We start from the raw sequence: 21,980 nt of genomic DNA on the forward strand, positions 1-21,980 counted from the left end.
AAAAGGAGGAGGAGGGGGAAGAAGAAGGGGGAGGGGGAGAAGGATAGAGGAGGACAGGGAGGAGGGAGGAAGAGGGAGAGGAAAGAGGAGGAGGAGGAGGGAGGAGGGGGAGGAAGGAGAGAGAGGAGGGGAAAGAAGAAAAAGGGGAGGGGTAGGGGAAGGAGAGGAGGAGGGGGAGGAGGAGAAGGAGGGGGAGGATCGTGGAGGAGGGGGGAGGAGGGAGGAGGAGGGGAAGGAGGAAGGAAGAGGGGGGAGGAGGCAGTAGAGGGGAGAGGAGAAAGGGGGAGGAGGAGGGAAGGAGGGGGCAGGAGGGGGAGAGGAGGAGGGGTCTTCAGTGGTTGAAAATACAGGCCTCCCAGAGCCCAAAGGCAGAGCCCTCAGGCCTCCCAGAGCCAAAGGCAGCCTCTGTGGGCTCCACTTCCCAGCCGAGGAAACCAAGGCATGGAGAGGTGACCGGACGTGACCGTGTTGATGTTGTTCAAAGGGGTGAGGGCTGGGACCCCGCCCAGGCTGGGGACGCCTGTACTGCCGCTGGACAAGTTCGAGGAGCGTTTCAGCCGTCCGGCAAGGGCGCGTTCTCAAGGTTGCCTGGGGTTTGAACGGCTGGGGCGTCAGGAAAGGCCCGAACACTGAGGCTTCGAGCTCCTCTTCTCCAGCGTGGCCGTGGCCGTGGGAGACACTCACAGGGGCCACGGCCTCTGCTTGGCAGTTGGAGACGTGGATGAGCAAAACATGGGGCTGCGAATGAAAAATACTGCGGAACGAGCTCTGAGTGCTTGTGGACGAGCTCTTTCAAAACAAGGTGTCGGGCCGGGCGCGGTGGCTCACGCCTGTAATCCCAGCACTTTGGAAGGCCGAGGTGGGTGGATCACGATGTCAGGAGATAGAGACCATCCTGGTGAACACGGTGAAACCCCGTCTCTACTAAAAATACCAAAAATTAGCCAGGCGTGGTGGCGGCGCCTGTAGTCCCAGCTACTTGGGAGGCTGAGGCAGGAGAATGGCGGGAACCCGGGAGGCGGAGCTTGCAGTGAGCCGAGATCGGGCCACTGCACTCCAGCCTGGGCATAGAGCAAGAGATTCCGTCTCAAAAAACAAACACACAAACAAAAACAAAAACAAAAAAACAAGTGTCAGGGCTGCCACCCAAGGGCTTCTTCCAATCCCCCTCCCTCCTGGACCCCTTGGCAGACTGCAGGCCTCGAGCACCTGGCTGTGGTTTATTTATTTACATATTTGAGACAGAGTTTCGCTCTTGTTGCCCAGGCGGGAGTGCAATGGTGCAATCTCTGCTCAGCATAACCTCTGCCTCCCGGGTCCCGGTTCAAGCGATTCTTCTGCCTCAGCCTCCTGAGTAGCTGGGATCACAGGCGCCGCCACCACGCCCAGCTAAGTTTCGTATTTTTAGTAGAGACAGGGTTTCACCATGTTGGCCAGGCTGACCTCAAACTCCTGACCCCGTGATCCACCCGCCTCGGCCTCCCATGGTGCAGGGATTACAGGCGTGAGCCATGTGCAGGGATTACAGGCGTGAGCCACCGCGCCCGGCCTGGCTGTGGGTTAACCACTTTCCCGCCGATGCAGGCCAATGGATTCATCTAGAGTATGTCTGCACGCTACAGAGAAGGTCAGAGAGAAAAGAAGGAAGTAACTGCGATTTCGACTTAAAAACAGCCTAGGTGTTCCAAATATTTCCCCAAGTCCCCGCTGAATTCTGGGGTGGCAGGAGCCGTTTTGGTAGCGTGGAGAGCAGGTTACAGACAAAGCTTGGCCTGCAGAGACGTCGCTGTGACAGGCAGGGTCATGTCTCACTGAACCAGGTGTCTCCGGGGGATGTGGGAGCACTTTGGGGGATCTGTGTCCTGCTTCAGCCGAGTTTCACCTACCGGGTGCCGCATGGTGTGGTGTGTGTGTGTGTGGTGTGGTGTGACGTGGTGTGGATTGCCATGCTGAGCCTGGCACGGGCCCTGGGTTAGCTGTCACCTCTCTGAGCCTCCATTTGGTCACCTGAACGGCTTGCCCAAAGACTGAGGAGTTCTCCTGTTCTGAAGCTCTCTGTGTTTGTCCTGCAGCAGAATGTGACAATTTTCAGTGACCGCACCTAGGCAGGCCTCTGGTCGCTGCAGGAGCAGCTGCCCGGGGCCTTGTTCCTCCAGGAAGTGGACGTGTGCGTTCAGCCCCCCGCCTGTTTCCGCTGCTGAGCTGCTGCGTGGCTGAGGCGGCTCTCCGAGTGTGCGCTCACCTCCGAGCGCGTCCCAGCACCTCCTTCACACAGAGGCGGCTGCAAATACTCGTTTAATTGTTCCCCACCTGCCCCATGCTGGGGCCCCTCCCTGATCACCCACTATGGTCCCCGAGCACCCACTGTGGGTGTCCGTCCTGGACGGCTGGGTGGGTGAACCCTCAGCGGCTGGAGAGGCTGCCCTGGGTGTGCGGGCCCTGGAGGCAGGTCTGCTCGCTGGGCCTTTGCAAGGTGTGGTTCAGAGCTGGGGCTGCAGGGAGGGCCATGGGGAGGACCCCTCCTATCCTTCACAGTGGTGACGATGACAGCAGGCTGTCTGCAGAACAGAGCCACAGACCCTGGTGGGGTCTGCCCTGCATGCATGCTGCTGCTTGCTGCGGTGAGGCCCGCGTACTCTGCCCCACTGCCACACACACCACGTGGCTGTCTCCTTCACTAGGTCTGTGTCTGCATCTTCCCTGCAGGATGTCCTGTCCTTGTGCCGGCCGGCCCACCGGCCCCCTCCTGCTCTCCAAGGTGGTGAGACGTGAAACGCCACAGGCATCCCTGCCACCTGCCGCGGGTCTGTGTCTGCACACATGGTGCCCTGTCCTGGGATGTGCGGCTGCCCCTGCAGGAGTCACACCCCGCATGGCCCAGCTTGTCTTTTCCTTGCTAGGCAGCCAAAGCTGTGTCGAAGGCCTGTGGCACAGCCCAGCGCCCTCAGATCCGGTGGCTCTGTGTCCTGCCGGCACCTGCGGTGGAGAGCAGGGTTTGCTGAGGTGGGGAGGCGGCTGCCTGGGCAAGGTGTGACCCAGTGTGAGCTTGGGAATGTTCACCCGAGTGTCCCCTTGAGGTCCAGAGGGTCAGTGCACTGCTGCTGTAGCCTGACCACAGCCTCGTCCTCCCCCAGGTTCATCCCTCCCTCCATTCCCCGCTTTCCTGCCCCGGCCTGCCCCTCCCTCCTCTTCACCCACTTCCCTCCTGAGCTTGCACCCATGGTCCTGGGGTCACACTGCTAACAACCCCCTCCCCGGGCGTCCGCAGGCCCAGGCGTCCCAGGCCCCGGGAGCTGAGTGGGGCCAAGGTCCCCAGCTGTGCACAGAACACGGATTTCTGGTGGCCCAAGGAGCTCCTACAGGAAACCGTGGGACAAGCCTGGTTCAATGTGAATTCTGGGTGCGTTTCTGCATGGCCGAGTCACGCCTCACACACGCCAAAGCACCACGCCTCAAAAGTTCTGAATCTGGAAGACTAAACACAGCCGGGGAGTGGGGCTGAGCGGGCCGGGTGTCATTCTTGGGGGCAGAGGAAGGGGTCTTTGGAGGCCAGGGAGGGGAAAGCTGGTTACAGCTCTGTCCCCCCAGGCCTCCTGCCGGCCCCCAGCCCTCCTAGGATGTTACCTGCAGCCTTGCAGACAAGTGCCTTGAAAATCCCAAACCAGAGGCAGCCAAGTATGAAACCAGCTCCCGGAGATGGAAAAGAGGACAGGCCCCGCTCCTGTTTTATCCGATGCCAAAGGAGAGATCGCTTGACATTTGAGAAAACAGCATGTGCGGCTTACACGCCCGCTCCTGGGAAGGCACTCACGTGTTCATCCGTGATGAGGCTCCGTTAGGGAGGGGGAGGCTGGAGGGGTCCAGATAACTACAGAGTCCCCCAGCCGAGGTCCTGGCAGGGCGGGGTGGGGCCGGGGCGACGTAGACCAGGCAGGGAGCAGGCAGGCAGAGTGAGCCAGCTGGGGCTGTGGGGGCTAATTCCAGTTAACTGCCCTTTGGACACTTGGAGACGGAGCCATCTCCTTTTTCTTTGCACTTAGCGCGGTCTGAATGATCCTGAGAGTACCTTGGTCTTCCAAGGTCCCGCACACATTCTGGGCCCTGGGAAAGCCGGGCCTCAGCGGTCCATCTGGAAACCTGATCAGGCCCTAATCGTCTGGTGGGGATTAGCTGGCCTGGTGGCTCCTTCTCCAGGTGAGGGCTCCCTCAACCCTGCCAGGGCCACCCTCCTGTGCCGTTGAGCCCGGATTAGTTGAGGTAAAGGGATTCATCTTGGGGCCTTCAAAGGCTTCAGGTCTCCCCATGCCTCCTCCAGCACAGAGGGAAGGCCCTGGATACCCCCAAGGTCTCATATCCGGGTGGACAGACCCTGGAAGGGATGTGGGAGGAGTCAGTACAACGGAGGACACAAAGTCTGGCCTGAGCTGCTGCCAGCGAACTCGGGGTCACGTGGTGCATCGAACCCTAGATAAGGGGCGGCTCCCTTCCCTCGCCCACACATGCCGCAGAGCAGGGCCTGGCAGTTCCTCCTTCTGACTCTCCAGGGCTTCCACAGCCCTTCTTCCCGCCTAGTGCCTCCCTCACCCTTCCTGTTCCAGCCGCAGGCGCCATCCTCTGCCTGCCTCCCTGGCCAAAGCCTTTTCCCCAGGCGGGAGCGTCCTCCCTTCATCCCCACAGCTGCCGGTGCTGCAGATAGCAGCTCCAGGGTCCCCTCCCTACAGGGGACTCCCCCACCCCCACTGCTGTCCCCACCCCTCACCACTTCTGTATCCTATTTTACTTTTGTGAAATGAGATCCTAGTAACCTGGTTGGTATTGTTTGTGTCACCTGCCTATTTACCTACCATGTATTCATCTTCCCCACCTGGGCTGTGAGCGCCAGAACGCCAGAAGGGCAGGGACATTTTTGGTCTCATTCTCTCTGTGCTTCCAGCACAGAAGCATTTGATGAATATTTTTTACATGAATGGGTGAATGGATGGATGTATGGATGGGTGGATGGATGGATGGATTGATGGGTGAATAGATGGATAAATGGACAGATGGGTGAGTGGATGGGTGAATAGATGGATAAATGGAGAGAGGGGTGAGTGGATGGGTGGATAGATGAGTGGATGGATGGGTGGGTGGATGGATGGATGGATGGGTGAATAGATGGATAAATAGACAGATGGGTGGGTGGATGGGTGAATAGATGGATGAATGGATAGATGGGTGAGTGGATGGGTGGATAGATGAGTGGATGGATGGTGGGTGGATAGATGGATGGATGGGTAAATAGATGGATAAATGGACAGAGGGGTGAGTGGATGGGTGGATAGATGAGTGGATAGATGGGTGGGTGGATGGATGGATGGATTGATGGGTGAATAGATGGATAAATGGACAGATGGGTGAGTGGATGGGTGAATAGATGGATGAATGGATAGATGGGTGAGTGGATAGGTGGATAGATGAGTGGATTGATGGGTGGGTGGATGGATGGATGGATGGATGGGTGAATAGATGGATAAATGGACAGATGGGTGGGTGGATGGTTGAATAGATGGATGAATGGATAGATGGGTGAGTGGATAGGTGGATAGATGAGTGGATTGATGGGTGGGTGGATAGATGGATGGATGGGTAAATAGATGGATAAATTGACAGAGGGCTGAGTGGATGGGTGGATAGATGAGTGGATGGATGGGTGGGTGGATGGATGGATGGATGGGTGAATAGATGGATAAATAGACATATGGGTGGGTGGATGGGTGAATAGATGGATGAATGGATAGATGGGTGAGTGGATAGGTGGATAGATGAGTGGATTGATGGGTGGGTGGATAGATGGATGGATGGGTAAATAGATGGATAAATGGACAGAGGGCTGAGTGGATGGGTGGATAGATGAGTGGATTGATGGGTGGGTGGATGGATGGATGGATGGGTGAATAGATGGATAAATGGACAGATGGGTGGGTGGATGGGTGAATAGATGGATGAATGGATAGATGGGTGCGTGGATGGGTGGATAGATGAGTGGATGGATGGTGGATGGATGGATTGATGGGTGAATAAATGGATAAATGGTCAGGTGGGTGGGTGGATGGTGGATGGATGGGTTGTGGATAGATGGATGGATGACTGGATAGAAGGATGGGTGGGTAGGTGGATACATGGGTGGATGGATGGTGGATGGTGGGTGGATGGTGGATGGATGGGTTGTGGATAGATGTGTGGATGAATGGATGGATGGGTGAGTGGGTAGGTGGATAGATGGGTGGATGGATGGGTGAATAGATGGATAAATGGACAGATGGGTGGGTGGATGGGTGGATGGATGGGTTGTGAATAGATGGGTGGGTGGGTGGATAGTGGGTGGATGGATGGGTTGTAGATAGATGGGATGGATGGGTTATGAATAGGTGAGTGGGTGGATGGTGGATGGATGGGTTGTGAATAGATGGGTGGGTGAATGGATAGATGGATGGGTGGGTGGGTGGATGGATGGGTTGTGGATAGATGGGATGGATAGGTTATGAATAGATGGGTGCGTGGATGGTGGATGGATGGGTGGGTGGATAGTGGATGGATGGGTTGTGCATAGATGGGTGGGTGAATGGATAGATGGATGGGTGGGTGGGTGGATAGATGGGTGGATGGATGGGTTGTGAATAGATGGGTGGGTGAATGGATAGATGGATGGGTGGGTGGGTGGATAGATGGGTGGGTGGATGGGTTGTGGATAGATGGGATGGATGGGTTATGAATAGATGGGTGGGTGGATGGTGGATGTGAGTGGGTGGATAATGGATGGATGGGTTGCGGATAGATGCGTGGATGAATGGATAGATGGATGGGTGGGTGGGTGGATAGATGGGTGGGTGGATGGGTTGTGGATAGATGGGTGGATGAATAGATGGATGGGTGGTTGGGTGGGCGGATAGATGGGTGGGTGGATGGTGGATGGTGGATGGATGGGTGGGTGGATGGATGAGTAGATGGTTGGATGAATGTTTGGCAGTTTTTCTGAGACCTGATTAGCAGGGAGGAAGGAGGCTTGAGCTCCAGCTGTGCTTCTGTTGGTAACAAGCCCTGGGCCACTGGGGTCAGGACGTTTCTTCTCTCTGACCACAGTTGCCTTGGCTGCCACCCTCGGTTCATACAGTGAGTCCCCTTCTCATTAGCTCCTTGCTGGTTGCCCTTCATGAAATAGAGGGTGCAGTTGTCAGGTTTTTGAGGAAAGACGAAGAGGCTCAGGGAGGGGCAGCCACAGCCCTGGGTGTGGGGGAGTGGTCCTAATGTGGTATCCTTCCCACCCCACAATCTTGTGTCCACTCTGCACCCATCCAGGTCAGTAGGGTGAGTGCGGGCACCAGGAGCGTACAACCTTATTCTTGTGATGGTCAGGACCCTTTGTGAAAATTCATATTTCAGAATGTGGGAGGAGAATCTATTTCTCTCTCTGTGTCTCCCTCTCTTTATTTTTGTGGTAAAAACACATGTCATAAAATTTACTACCCTAGCCATTTTAAGTGTATGGTTGAGTAGTGTTAACTGTATTGACGTGATTATGCAACAGATTTCCAGAACTTTCTCACCTTCCAAAACTGAACTCTTAATTAAACATTAAACATGGACTCCCCATTCCTCTCACCCCAGCCTCTGGCACCCACCATTCCACTCTCTGTCTCTATTATGCAAATTTCTCTAGTACCTGATATAAGTGGAATTAGATGGTATTTGTCCTTCGGTGTCTGGCTTATCTCACTAAGTATGACGTCTTCAAGGCCTGTCCAGGCTGTAGCAGGTGTCAGAACTTCCTTCCTGTTTAAGGTTGAAAATTTTCCCACTGTGTAGACGGACGACATTGCACTTCCCCACTCATGCCTTGATGGACGCTGGGGTTACATTGTGAATCATGCTGGTGTGAACAGGGGTCTCCGACCGTCTCTCCAAGATCGGGGGGTCTGACCATCTCTCCAAGATCAGGAGTGTCCGACCATTTCTCCAAGATCAGGGGTGTCCGCCCGTCTCTCCAAGAACAGGGGTGTCCGACCATTTCTCCAAGATCAGGGGTGTCCAACCGTCCCTCCACAATCAGGGCTGTCCAACCGCCTCTCCAAGGTCCTGCCTTTGATTCTGTCGGGTGTGTCCCCAGCAGTGTAATTCCTGGATCGTGCGGAATCTTATCTATGGAGCTTGCAATATCTAACTGTGGTTTTGATTTTCACTTCCCCACTGACGAGAGGTGTTGAACATCTTTTCAGACGGTGGTGGCCATTTGTCTGTCTTCTTTGGAGAAATGTCTACCCAATTCCTTGGCCCATTTTTTAAAATCAGGTTGTTTGGTGTTGTTGGTGTTGCTGAGTTTTAAGAGTTCTTTATTTATTCTGGACATTAACCCCTTATCAGATAGATGGTTTGTAAATATTTTCTCCCACTCTGTGGGTTTCCCTTTTCACTCTGTTGATTGCTTCCGTTGCTGTGCAGAGACTCTTAGGTTTGATGCAATTCCATTTGTCTATTTTTGGTTTTCTTGCCTGTGCTTTGGGGTGAGAAACTCTCTCCTTATCTGACTTCTATGGAAGGTGGCTGAGGATCCAGCTGGCTCTTCCCTTCTCCATGAGGGGCTTGCTAACAGCCAGACACTTAATTAGTTGGCACACGAGGTATTTCCAAAATACCTTGCTTTCTGTTTTGATCTTTGGAAAACCTCGACATTCAAAGGAAGCCCCCATACACTGCTCTGTCTGAGGGCTTGTTGGAGAAGCTTTGACCGCACCAGGGACGGGAGGACCCCCGTGCTGGGTCTGGTTCTTCCTGCACCAGAGGAGTCAGGCCCAGGGCCGGTCATGCAAAAGTTTCTCCACCCCCAGCTGTTGGCGAAGGCAGGTTGGGTGAGTACCAGGGTGGTCTGGAGGTGGGAGGGAGAGTTGGGGGTGGCCCGCCGCCCAAGGGGTTTCTGGTGAGGGGGTGGAGGTTCGGCGGCTGGCCAGGCCAGGCCCTCCCCCTGGAGCTGCAGGCCTTCGTTCTTTCAAAACACCAGCTGGTAGTCCAGCCCTTACCCTCTCCTGCTGGGTTCCAGAGACTCTGACAGCTGGCTCCTGCCTCATCTTTGGTCCCGGGCCCCCCTGAGCATGGGAGCACATGGGCTTCAAAGCTGTCTGGACTTCAGCTTCACAGAGGGACAGGCACAGACTCAGAGACAGATGCTCTTGGGGGGGGGGCAGGCTCAGCCTCAGAGGGGAACAGCCCCTTCATGGAGGGTGTGGGGGTTCAGGCTGAGGGCCTGAGAGGCGGGAAGCGAAAGCAAGTCTGGAGCTCCTGCCATGCCTCGGAGAGCTGGGCGTCCCACAGACTCCCCTCACTTCCCTCAGCAGATGGGCTTCCCTGTCACCTCTCAGGGAGCTGCACTCAGGTCGATGGTGTGGTCCTGGGGTGGTGACAGGGTGTGGCCACCGCAGGTGCAGCTCCAGGAGGATGCTATGGGCGAGGGGGCTGTGTGGCCTTCACCCTGGACATACGTGGCTCCCAGTCTAAGGCAGAACCTGCTTTTTAATTCTGTGGTTTTGAATATCCGTGTATCTCACGCATGTGGAAAACTGCACACATCGCAGGTGCACAGCACAATCCTTTCGCTACAAAGTGACCCTGTCCGAGGAGTCAGCACCACTCCAGGAAACAGAACACAGCCAGCACCTAGAGCCTGCCTGCCCCTTCCCTGACTCAGGGTGGCTGTCATCCCCACTTCTACCCGTTGATTACTTTTGTGAGGCTTTTGATTTCATTCATTTGCTTGGCAGTCTTTTCTGGAAGTGGAATTTGTACCGTTCAGCTGGTTTCAACATAAGCCTACGAAGGCAGAACATGTATGTCCCCCTGTCCCCCTGAGGTTCCCGGTGAACCGTCCCCGACACCGGCCCTCCCAAAGCAACACTGAGCTGAGTTTTAGCTTGGCCAGTTTTGTGTATGCTGGGATTTCATGTCTGCACGCCTGACCCTTCACTCAGGGTGCTGCTCCAGGGACTCATCGTCTGTTGATGCGTCGCTGCTGGCTTCCTTCTCTCCCTGAGTGGTGATTCCATCTTGCGTTCTATCCCGTGTATGAACTCGTTATGCTGTGGGTAATTCCTCCTGTGCCCATCTAGTGTATGGATGCGTTCTCCTGTTGGGTAATTCCTCCTGTGCCCATCTAGTGTATGAACTCGTTCTCCTGTTGGGTAATTTCTCCTGTGCCCATCTAGCGTATGAACTCGTTCTTCTGTTGGTAATTTCATCCTGTGCCCATCTAGTGTTTGAACTCGTTCTCCTGTTGGGTAAATTCTCCTGTGCCCATCTAGTGTATGAACTCGTTCTCCTGTTGGATAATTTCATCCTGTGCCCATCTAGTGTATGAACTCGTTCTCCTGTTGGGTAATTTCTCCTGTGCCCATCTAGTGTGTGACCTCGTTCTCCTGTTGGGTAATTGCATCTTCTGCCCACCTAGTGTTTGAACTCGTTCTCCTGTTGGGAATTTCATCCTGTGCCCATTTGGTGTATGAACTCATTCTCCTGTTGGGTAATTTCTCCTGTGCCCATCTAGGTATGAACTCGTTCTCCTGTTGGGTAATTCCTCCTGTGCCCATCTAGTGTATGAACTTGTTCTCCTGTTGGGTAATTTCTTCTGTGCCCATCTAGTGTATGAACTCGTTCTCCTGTTGGTAATTTCATTCGGTGCCGATCTAGTGTGTGACCTCGTTCTCCTGTTGGGTAATTTCTCCTGTGCCCATCTAGTGTGTGAACTCGTTCTCCTGTTGGGTAATTTCTCCTGTGCCCATCTAGTGTGTGAACTCGTTCTCCTGTTGGGTAATTTCTCCAGTGCCCATCTAGTGTGTGACCTCATTCTCCTGTTGGGTAATATCTCCTGTGCCCATCTAGTGTATGAACTCGTTCATCTGTTGGTAATTTCATCCTGTGCCCATCTAGTGTATGAACTCATTCTCCTGTTGGTAATTTCATCCTGTGCCCATCTAGTGTATGACCTCGTTCTCCTGTTGTGTAATTTCTCCTGTGCCCATCTAGTGTATGAACGTGTTCTCCTGTTGGGTAATTTCTCCTGTGCCCATCTAGGTATGAACTCGTTCTCCTGTTGGGTAATTCCTCCTGTGCCCATCTAGTGTATGAACTCGTTCTCCTGTTGGGTAATTTCTTCTGTGCCCATCTAGTGTATGACCTCGTTCTCCTGTTGGTAATTTCATCCTGTGCCCATCTAGTGTGTGACCTCGTTCTCCTGTTGGGTAATTTCTCCTGTGCCCATCTAGTGTGTGAACTCCTTCTCCTGTTGGGTAATTTCTCCTGTGCCCATCTAGGTATGAACTCGTTCTCCAGTTGGGTAATTCTTCCTGTGCCCATCTAGTGTATGAACTCCTTCTCCTGTTGGGTAATTTCTTCTGTGCCCATCTAGTGTATGAACTCGTTCTCCTGTTGGTAATTTCATCCTGTGCCCATCTAGTGTGTGACCTCGTTCTCCTGTTGGGTAATTTCATCCTGTGCCCATCTAGTGTATGACCTCGTTCTCCTGTTGGGTAATTTCTCCTGTGCCCATCTAGTGTATGAACGCGTTCTCCTGTTGGGTAATTTCTCCTGTGCCCATCTAGTATATGAACTTGTTCTCCTGTTGGTAATTTCATCCTGTGCCAATCTAGTGTATGAACTCGTTCTCCTGTTGGTAATTTCATCCTGTGCCCATCTAGTGTATGACCTCGTTCTCCTGTTGGGTAATTCCTCCTGTGCCCATCTAGTGTATGAACTCGTTCTCCTGTTGGGTAATTTCTTCTGTGCCCATCTAGTGTATGAACTCGTTCTCCTGTTGGGTAATTTCTTCTGTGCCCATCTAGTGTATGAACTCGTTCTCCTGTTGGTAATTTCATCCTGTGCCCATCTAGTGTGTGACCTCGTTCTCCTGTTGGGTAATTTCTCCTGTGCCCATCTAGTGTGTGAACTCGTTCTCCTGTTGGGTAATTTCTCCTGTGCCCATCTAGTGTGTGAACTCCTTCTCCTGTTTGGTAATTTCTCCTGTGCCCATCTAGGTATGAACTCGTTCTCCAGTTGGGTAATTCCTCCTGTGCCCATCTAGTGTATGAACTCCTTCTCCTGTTGGGTAATTTCTTCTGTGCCCATGTAGTGTATGAACTCGTTCTCCTGTTGGGTAATTTCTCCTGTGCCCATCTAGTGTATGAATGCATTCTCCTGTTGGTAATTTCATCCTGTGCCCATCTAGTGTATGACCTCGTTCTCCTGTTGGGTAATTTCTCCTGTGCCCAACTAGTGTGTGAACTCGTTCTCCTGTTGGGTAATTTCTTCTGTGCCCATCTAGTGTATGAACTCGTTCTCCTGTTGGTAATTTCATCCTGTGCCCATCTAGTGTGTGACCTCGTTCTCCTGTTGGGTAATTTCATCCTGTGCCCATCTAGTGTATGACCTCGTTCTCCTGTTGGGTAATTTCTCCTGTGCCCATCTAGTGTATGAACGTGTTCTCCTGTTGGGTAATTTCTCCTGTGCCCATCTAGTATATGAACTTGTTCTCCTGTTGGTAATTTCATCCTGTGCCAATCTAGTGTATGAACTCGTTCTCCTGTTGGTAATTTCATCCTGTGCCCATCTAGTGTGTGACCTCGTTCTCCTGTTGGGTAATTTCTCCTGTGCCCATCTAGGTATGAACTCTTTCTCCAGTTGGTTAATTCCTCCTGTGCCCATCTAGTGTATGACCTCGTTCTCCTGTTGGGCAATTTCTCCTGTGCTCATCTAGTGTATGAACTCGTTCTCCTGTTGGATAATTTCATCCTGTGCCCATCTGGTGTATGAACTCGTTCTCCTGTTGGGTAATTTCATCCTGTGCCCATCTAGTGTGTGACCTCGTTCTCCTGTTGGGTAATTTCTCCTGTGCCCAACTAGTGTGTGAACTCGTTCTCCTGTTGGGTAATTTCTTCTGTGCCCATCTAGTGTATGAACTCGTTCTCCTGTTGGTAATTTCATCCTGTGCCCATCTAGTGTGTGACCTCGTTCTCCTGTTGGGTAATTTCATCCTGTGCCCATCTAGTGTATGACCTCGTTCTCCTGTTGGGTAATTTCTCCTGTGCCCATCTAGTGTATGAACGCGTTCTCCTGTTGGGTAATTTCTCCTGTGCCCATCTAGTATATGAACTTGTTCTCCTGTTGGTAATTTCATCCTGTGCCAATCTAGTGTATGAACTCGTTCTCCTGTTGGTAATTTCATCCTGTGCCCATCTAGTGTGTGAACTCCTTCTCCTGTTGGGTAATTTCTCCTGTGCCCATCTAGGTATGAACTCTTTCTCCAGTTGGTTAATTCCTCCTGTGCCCATCTAGTGTATGACCTCGTTCTCCTGTTGGGCAATTTCTCCTGTGCTCATCTAGTGTATGAACTCGTTCTCCTGTTGGATAATTTCATCCTGTGCCCATCTGGTGTATGAACTCGTTCTCCTGTTGGGTAATTTCATCCTGTGCCCATCTAGTGTGTGACCTCGTTCTCCTGTTGGGTAATTTCTCCTGTGCCCATCTAGTGTGTGACCTCGTTCTCCTGTTGGGTAATTTCATCTTCTGCCCACCTAGTGTTTGAACTCGTTCTCCTGTTGGGAATTTCATCCTGTGCCCATCTGGTGTATGAACTCGTTCTCCTGTTGGATAATTTCATCCTGTGCCCATCTAGTGTATGAACTCGTTCTCCTGTTGGGTAATTTCTCCTGTGCCCATCTAGTGTGTGACCTCGTTCTCCTGTTGGGTAATTGCATCTTCTGCCCACCTAGTGTTTGAACTCGTTCTCCTGTTGGGAATTTCATCCTGTGCCCATCTGGTGTATGAGCTCATTCTCCTGTTGGGTAATTTCTCCTGTGCCCATCTAGGTATGAACTCGTTCTCCTGTTGGGTAATTCCTCCTGTGCCCATCTAGTGTATGAACTCCTTCTCCTGTTGGGTAATTTCTTCTGTGCCCATGTAGTGTATGAACTCGTTCTCCTGTTGGTAATTTCATTCTGTGCCCATCTAGTGTGTGACCTCGTTCTCCTGTTGGGTAATTTCTCCTGTGCCCATCTAGTGTGTGAACTCGTTCTCCTATTGGGTAATTTCTCCTGGGCCCATCTAGTGTGTGAACTCGTTCTCCAGTTGGGTAATTTCTCCAGTGCCCATCTAGTGTGTGACCTCATTCTCCTGTTGGGTAATATCTCCTGTGCCCATCTAGTGTATGAACTCGTTCATCTGTTGGTAATTTCATCCTGTGCCCATCTAGTGTATGACCTCGTTCTCCTGTTGTGTAATTTCTCCTGTGCCCATCTAGTGTATGAACGTGTTCTCCTGTTGGGTAATTTCTCCTGTGCCCATCTAGGTATGAACTCGTTCTCCTGTTGGGTAATTTCTCCTGTGCCCATCTAGTGTGTGAACTCGTTCTCCTGTTGGGTAATTTCTCCTGTGCCCATCTAATGTGTGAACCCGTTCTCTTGTTGGTAATTTCATCCTGTGCCCATCTAGTATATGAACTCGTTCTCCTGTTGGTAATTTCATCCTGTGCCCATCTAGTGTATGAACTCGTTCACTTGTTGGTAATTTCATCCTGTGCCCATCAAGTGTATGAACTCGTTCTCCTGTTGGTAATTTCATCCTGTGCCCATCTAGTGTATGACCTCGTTCTCCTATTGGGTAATTTCTCCTGTGCCCATCTAGTGTGTGACCTCGTTCTCCTGTTGGGTAATTTCATCTTGTGCCCACCTAGTGTTTGAACTCGTTCTCCTGTTGGGAATTTCATCCTGTGCCCATCTGGTGTATGAACTCATTCTCCTGTTGGGTAATTTCTCCTGTGCCCATCTAGTGTATGAACGTGTTCTCCTGTTGGGTAATTTCTCTTGTGCCCATCTAGGTATGAACTCGTTCTCCTGTTGGGTAATTCCTCCTGTGCCCATCTAGTGTATGAACTCGTTCTCCTGTTGGGTAATTTCTTCTGTGCCCATCTAGTGTATGAACTCGTTCTCCTGTTGGGTAATTTCTTCTGTGCCCATCTAGTGTATGAACTCGTTCTCCTGTTGGTAATTTCATCCTGTGCCCATCTAGTGTGTGACCTCGTTCTCCTGTTGGGTAATTTCTCCTGTGCCCATCTAGTGTGTGAACTCGTTCTCCTGTTGGGTAATTTCTCCTGTGCCCATCTAGTGTGTGAACTCCTTCTCCTGTTTGGTAATTTCTCCTGTGCCCATCTAGGTATGAACTCGTTCTCCAGTTGGGTAATTCCTCCTGTGCCCATCTAGTGTATGAACTCCTTCTCCTGTTGGGTAATTTCTTCTGTGCCCATGTAGTGTATGAACTCGTTCTCCTGTTGGGTAATTTCTCCTGTGCCCATCTAGTGTATGAATGCATTCTCCTGTTGGTAATTTCATCCTGTGCCCATCTAGTGTATGACCTCGTTCTCCTGTTGGGTAATTTCTCCTGTGCCCAACTAGTGTGTGAACTCGTTCTCCTGTTGGGTAATTTCTTCTGTGCCCATCTAGTGTATGAACTCGTTCTCCTGTTGGTAATTTCATCCTGTGCCCATCTAGTGTGTGACCTCGTTCTCCTGTTGGGTAATTTCATCCTGTGCCCATCTAGTGTATGACCTCGTTCTCCTGTTGGGTAATTTCTCCTGTGCCCATCTAGTGTATGAACGCGTTCTCCTGTTGGGTAATTTCTCCTGTGCCCATCTAGTATATGAACTTGTTCTCCTGTTGGTAATTTCATCCTGTGCCAATCTAGTGTATGAACTCGTTCTCCTGTTGGTAATTTCATCCTGTGCCCATCTAGTGTGTGACCTCGTTCTCCTGTTGGGTAATTTCTCCTGTGCCCATCTAGGTATGAACTCTTTCTCCAGTTGGTTAATTCTTCCTGTGCCCATCTAGTGTATGAACTCGTTCTCCTGTTGGGTAATTTCTTCTGTGCCCAAATAGTGTATGAACTCGTTCTCCTGTTGGGTAATTCCTCCTGTGCCCATCTACTGTATGAACTCGTTCTCCTGTTGGGTAATTTCTCCTGTGCCCATCTACTGTATGAACTCCTTCTCCTGTTGGGTAATTTCTCCTGTGCCCATCTAGTGTATGAACTCCATCTCCTGTTGGGTAATTTCTTCTGTGCCCATCTAGTATATGAACTCGTTCTCCTGTTGGGTAATTTCTCCTTTGCCCATCTACTGTATGAACTCATTCTCCTGTTGGGTAATTTCTTCTGTGCCCATCTAGTGTATGAACTCGTTCTTCTGTTGGTAATTTCATCCTGTGCCCATCTAGTGTATGACTTCGTTCTCCTGTTGGGTAATTTCTCCTGTGCCCATCTAGTGTATGAACGCATTCTCCTGTTGGGTAATTTCTCCTGTGCCCATCTAGTGTATGAACTCGTTCTCCTGTTGGGTAATTTCTCCTGTGCCCATCTAGTGTATGAACTCATTCTCCTATTGGGTAATTCCTCCTGTGCCCATCTAGTGTATGAACTCCTTCTCCTGTTGGGTAATTTCTTCTGTGCCCATCTAGTGTGTGACCTCGTTCTCATGTTGGTAATTTCATCCTGTGCCCATCTAGTGTATGACCTCGTTCTCCTGTTGTGTAATTTCTCCTGTGCCCATCTAGTGTATGAACGTGTTCTCCTGTTGGGTAATTTCTCCTGTGTCCATCTAGGTATGAACTCGTTCTCCTGTTGGGTAATTCCTCCTGTGCCCATGTAGTGTATGAACTCGTTCTCCTGTTGGGTAACTTCTTCTGTGCCCATATAGTGTATGAACTCGTTCTCCTGTTGGTAATTTCTTCCTGTGCCCATCTAGTGTGAGACCTCGTTCTCCTGTTGGGTAATTTCTCCTGTGACCATCTAGTATATGAACTTGTTCTCCTGTTGGTAATTTCATCCTGTGCCAATCTAGTGTATGAACTCGTTCTCCTGTTGAGTAATTTCATCCTGTGCCCATCTAGTGTATGAACTCGTTCTCCTGTTGGGTAAATTCTTCTGTGCCCATCTAGTGTATGACCTCGTTCTCCTGTTGGGTAATTTCTCCTGTGACCATCTAGTATATGAACTCGTTCTCTTGTTGGCAATTTCATCCTGTGCCCATCTATTGTATGAACTTGTTCTACTGTTGGGTAATTTCTCCTGTGGTCATCTAGTGTATGAAGTCGTTCTCCTGTTGTCAGACATGTGTATTTTTTCCTGGCTTTGGCTCCTGTAAGTGAAGGTGATGCAGGACAGGTGGGCCCCACCGTGGGGCTTAGCCTGTGAGGGTTCGTGGCTCTACGTAGGAAAGAATTCAAGGGTCAGCTGGTGGTAGGGAGAAGAAAGCAGCTTATGGAAGTGCCCGTGTTGCCGCTCTGGCGGCTCCTGCAGAGCAGGGCTACCCCACGGGTAGAGAGCAGGAGCTCAGGGCAGTTTCACAGCCATGTTTATATCCACGTTTAATGTCACCCAGAGTAAAATGCAGTTTATGTGGACATTTCTAGGGAGGGGTAGTAACTTTTCGGTCACTGGGTCATTGCCATGGACAAGCACGGTCTCTCCCAGGTGTTGCCCTCGTGATGGTAAATTGACATGGTGCATTGGTGGAGGTTGCTTAGGCAAAGCTGCTTCTGCTCTGACCCGTTTTAGCTAGTCCTCAATCAGGTCCAGTGTCTGAGGGCTGCCTCCTACCTCAAAGCTGGTATAAACATTCTCCTGCAGCTGTTTTTGTGGCTGTCTGTGTTCGTGTGTCTTGGACAGATATCCAGGAGTGAGATCGATGGGCTGGGGCCTATGCGTATTGAACTTTTTAGGGAACCATTGCACGGTGCATTCTGTACTCCCCGAGGTCTTTTTCCTGAGCTGTCCAGCTCAGTGTGGCCCTGAGGCCGGCATCACAGGGAGCTGGCATCCTGGTGCATGGGGCCCCAAGGACAGTGTTCCAGGATTCAGAGAGTGAGGCCTGTAACCCTGCCCACCCTTGTCCACCCTGCAGGCCTGCCCTGCCCACGTACCTGTGAATGGTACTGTTTCACCATCGTCCTCTACAGAGAGGGAAAATGAGGCCTAGAGAGGCTGCGAGACTTGCTCCCGGCCACAGAGGTGGCAGAATGCACCTGTCTGCCCTGCACATGTCCTGGGGAGGCCACCACTGCCCCCTCAACATTGCTTTGCTCATTCTGTGGGGGTTTTTTTGGCAAAGAGTGTCTGACCCATTCTCCTTCACCCCAAGCATGAGCCCTTGGCGTGGACTTGGCCAGAGCTCTCCGTATCCCTGGCAGGAGGGTCAGGCTAGGGTGGGTGGAGTGTGGACAGAAGCCTCATGCCAATGCTCTCTGCTGAGCCCAGGAGAGCTCGGCCTTGAACTTGCCGTCCTCACTGTGCTGATGGGGGCACTTGGAGTGTGGCTGGGCTGGAGGTGGCCTTGCTGGGCCTGGGTGGGGCAGTGACAGGGGGTTCTAGGTCAACCTCCCTTCCGGTTCCCCCACCCCTTCTTCGCAGAGGCTGGGCACCTGCTCTAGGGGCTGATGCCACCTTGGTCAGCCCATCTGTTTCCTGCCCCTTCGAGACAGCTGTCCCACCCTGGCCCTGGGAGCAGAAGCCCCTCGTCTCCCACCCCTACAGCCCCTCAGTGACACGTTAGGTCCCACCCTGAGCTGCACACTTGATATTTGTGCACTTCATGTAAGTCGCATGTCAAGAAACACAGAAACACAGCAGAATATACCATGTCTGTGCTGTTAAACGTCATCATTCACTTGGGGCTGGAGCAGATGGAATCGTTGGCTCACCTGATGGTTTCTCGTGGAGGCCACGCACGGATGAGTCTGCTGTCGTTTCCCTTCCTTTGTCCCTGGCTCAGTCCTCTGCCTCCTCCTCGCAGGCCTGCACTCCCTTGAGAAGCCTCCTCCCCTAATACACCTGGGTGGGGTTTAGCCTCTTCCTCTATACCCCCTTCCCCATGTCCTCACAGCTATGGCCTGATCTGAAGCCACAGCCCTGGTGGTGGGTGGGTTTAGCTCACCGCTTCTGTCTCCCTGTCCTATCTGCTGCCCCTGGCCAGGGCCCCGACGCCCCTGTCAGTCTACACTTGCCATGAGGACCGTTCCATTACACACGTATAACAGGAGAAAAGGAGGGAAATTAAATGAGGGAGAAAACTCTCAGTCACACAGTGGGTTGATCATTTACTGAGCACCTACTATGTAGCAAGTACTGCTCTAGGTGCTGCGAAGATGGGAGGAAATGGCATAGGCGTAACGCTCAGCCCTGAGATCATTGAGTTACAGAAAACTAGAGCAACCATATTTCTCCTAAACAACTAAATGTATGTGTGAGAACTTGTGTCACCAAGATGCATTGACAAGAGGACCAGATTTATCCTCCTATCAGAAACAACCGGAAAACAGACAAAATATATGAAATCATGGTCTTCAAGAAACTGGGCATCAGAAAGTGAAGGGTGGTAATACTGGAGAGAAGGGAAGCAATGAGACAAGCCCTGAAGAACCCTCGTCTTCTGTAGTCACTGCCTGGGGACACTTTCTGGGCTGTGAGGCAGGGATCGGGAAATGAGATGGAGCCCAGCAGACCCCCCCGTGTGGAGGAGATACAGCAGAGAGTGTGGGGAGACCACAGTGGCTGAGTTCTTAGGACACATAATTGCATGAAGGGAAACTCCATAAAACTGTGTATGGTCCTTAAATATTTAAGAGAGGACTGATTGGTGCTTGGGTGTTCAAGGCAAGGGGAAGAAAACCTACCTGAAATTATTAGAGGAAACAGTATATAGCATATACTGAGTCAGGAATTGAGGCTGTTTTTATCTGCCAAACTGGAACATCTTAGGATTGATGGAATGGGAGAGATTATTCAGAAGGTCTAGCCTCAAGTATGGACCATGTTACCGACAAAGCAAATTTTATAATGTGTGGCACCCAACAAAAATAGCAACCATATAAAGACATAGGAAAGTCTGACTCCTGAAAAAAGAAAAATCAGTCAATTGAAACTGACTCAGAGTTGACATGGCTGTTAGGATTAGCAGACAAAAGCATTAGAATTGTTATCAGCATGTTATTCCACATGTGCAAAGTTAAATAGGGGTATAGAAAATATAGGAAAAACAATCAAATCAAACTTTTAGAGATGAAAAAGACACAATGTCTGAGACGAAAAACTCATTGCCGTGAAAAATGACAGATTAGACATTATGGAGAAAAAGATTAGCAAACTTGAAGATGTGTCAATAGAAACTATCCAAAATCAAACACACAGAGAAAGAAGTTTAAACATGAACAAAGCATCAGTGAGCTTTGGGACAATACATAATATATGTGGCTTAATAGAAGTGTAAGTGGAGTTCCTGAAGGAAAGGATAGGGAGAAGGGGACAAAAAATATTTGAAACAATAATGACTGAAAAGTTTCCAAATCTGATAAAAGATAGAAATCCACAGATCCAAGAAGGCAGTAACATATAAGTGCAAGAAACAGAAAGAAAAGCACACCAATGTACATTATAAATTGTTCAAAACTGGTAATAAATAGAAAATCTTAAAAGCAGCCAGAGAGAAAGCTATGATGCTCCATGTGCAGAGACAGCAAAATGTGAGGGTGACAGCAGATTTCCCACTGAGGTGGCAATGTGAGGGTGATGGCAGATTTCCCATTGGAAATGATGCAAGCTAGAAAAGAGTAGAATGGTGTCTTTAAACTATTGATAGAGAAAAATCTTGTAAGTCTCGAATTTTATACCCAATAATAATATCTTTTTTTTTAAAGGTGAAGTAAAGACTATTCAGACATGCAAAAGCTGAAAGAATCCATCACCACGGCAGACTTGCATAATAAGAAAGCCTTTAGGCAAATGTGTGTGTGTGTGTGTGTGTGTAGATCACACACACACACACACATACATACAAAGTACCACAAATGGTAAACACAGGGTAAATTTGTAAGATTTACTCTTTTTTATGTTTATTTTTTCTTTTTTCTTTTTTTTTTTTTTGAGATGGAGTCTTGCTGTGTCGCCCAGCCTGGAGTGCGGTGGCTGGATCTCGGCTCCCAGGTTTACGCCATTCTCCTGCCTCAGCCTCCGGAGTAGCTGGGACTACAGGTGTCCGCCACCTCGCCCAGCTAGTTTTTTTGTATTTTTTAGTAGAGATGGGGTTTCACCGTGTTAGCCAGGATGGTCTCAATCTCCTGACCTCGTGATCCACCCGCCTCGGCCTCCCAAAGTGCTGGGATTACAGGCTTGAGCCACCGCACCCAGCCTCTTTTTTGTGTTTAGAGCCATGATCTCACTCTGTCACTCAGGCTGGAGTGCAGTGGTGAAATCATGGCTCACTGCAGCCTTGAACTCCTGGTTTCTAGTGCTCCTCCTGCCTCATCCTCCTGAGTTGCTGGGGTTACAGGCAGGTGCCATCACACTTGGCTATGTTTTTTATTTTTATTTTTAGAAATAGGTCTCGTGATGTTGTACAAGCTGGTCTCAAACTCCTGGTTTCTAGTGATCCTCCTGCCTCAGCCTCCGGAGTTGCTGGGGTTACAGGCATGAGCCACCACACCGAGTTCTAGATTTACTCTTATTATTTACGTCTCCTTAAAAGGTAATTGGGCTTTAGAAATGGCAGTGTGAGGAGTTTGGCAAAACCTCTTCCCCAGACAGACATCTGTTAGACTAATCAAAATAAACAAAGACAATCGTTTGAAGTCTCTGGAGACTGATCAAAAGGCTCACAGAAAAATTGAGCAGCATTTATTCAATAAAATCTGTGAAATTTGCCAAGCATGATAGAAGGCCTTGGCATCTGAGCCATGGGTTGCACACATCCCACTGGCTCTGCTGCAAAGCAGCTATTCCAGAAGGCTTGGTGGCTTAGTGCAAAGCTTCTACTTTATCCAGCTCCCTGAAATGGAAGAGCCATTCCATGGGTGTATCCAATGGCCAGAGACTATTAGTAGAGAAATCTGTTCTGTTCTGTTCTGCAACATGCTGCAGAAGAGCTA

Source organism: Macaca nemestrina, chromosome 4 (genome assembly GCF_043159975.1).
Source record: "Macaca nemestrina isolate mMacNem1 chromosome 4, mMacNem.hap1, whole genome shotgun sequence".
In the NCBI taxonomy this organism is placed as follows: Eukaryota; Metazoa; Chordata; class Mammalia; order Primates; family Cercopithecidae; genus Macaca; species Macaca nemestrina.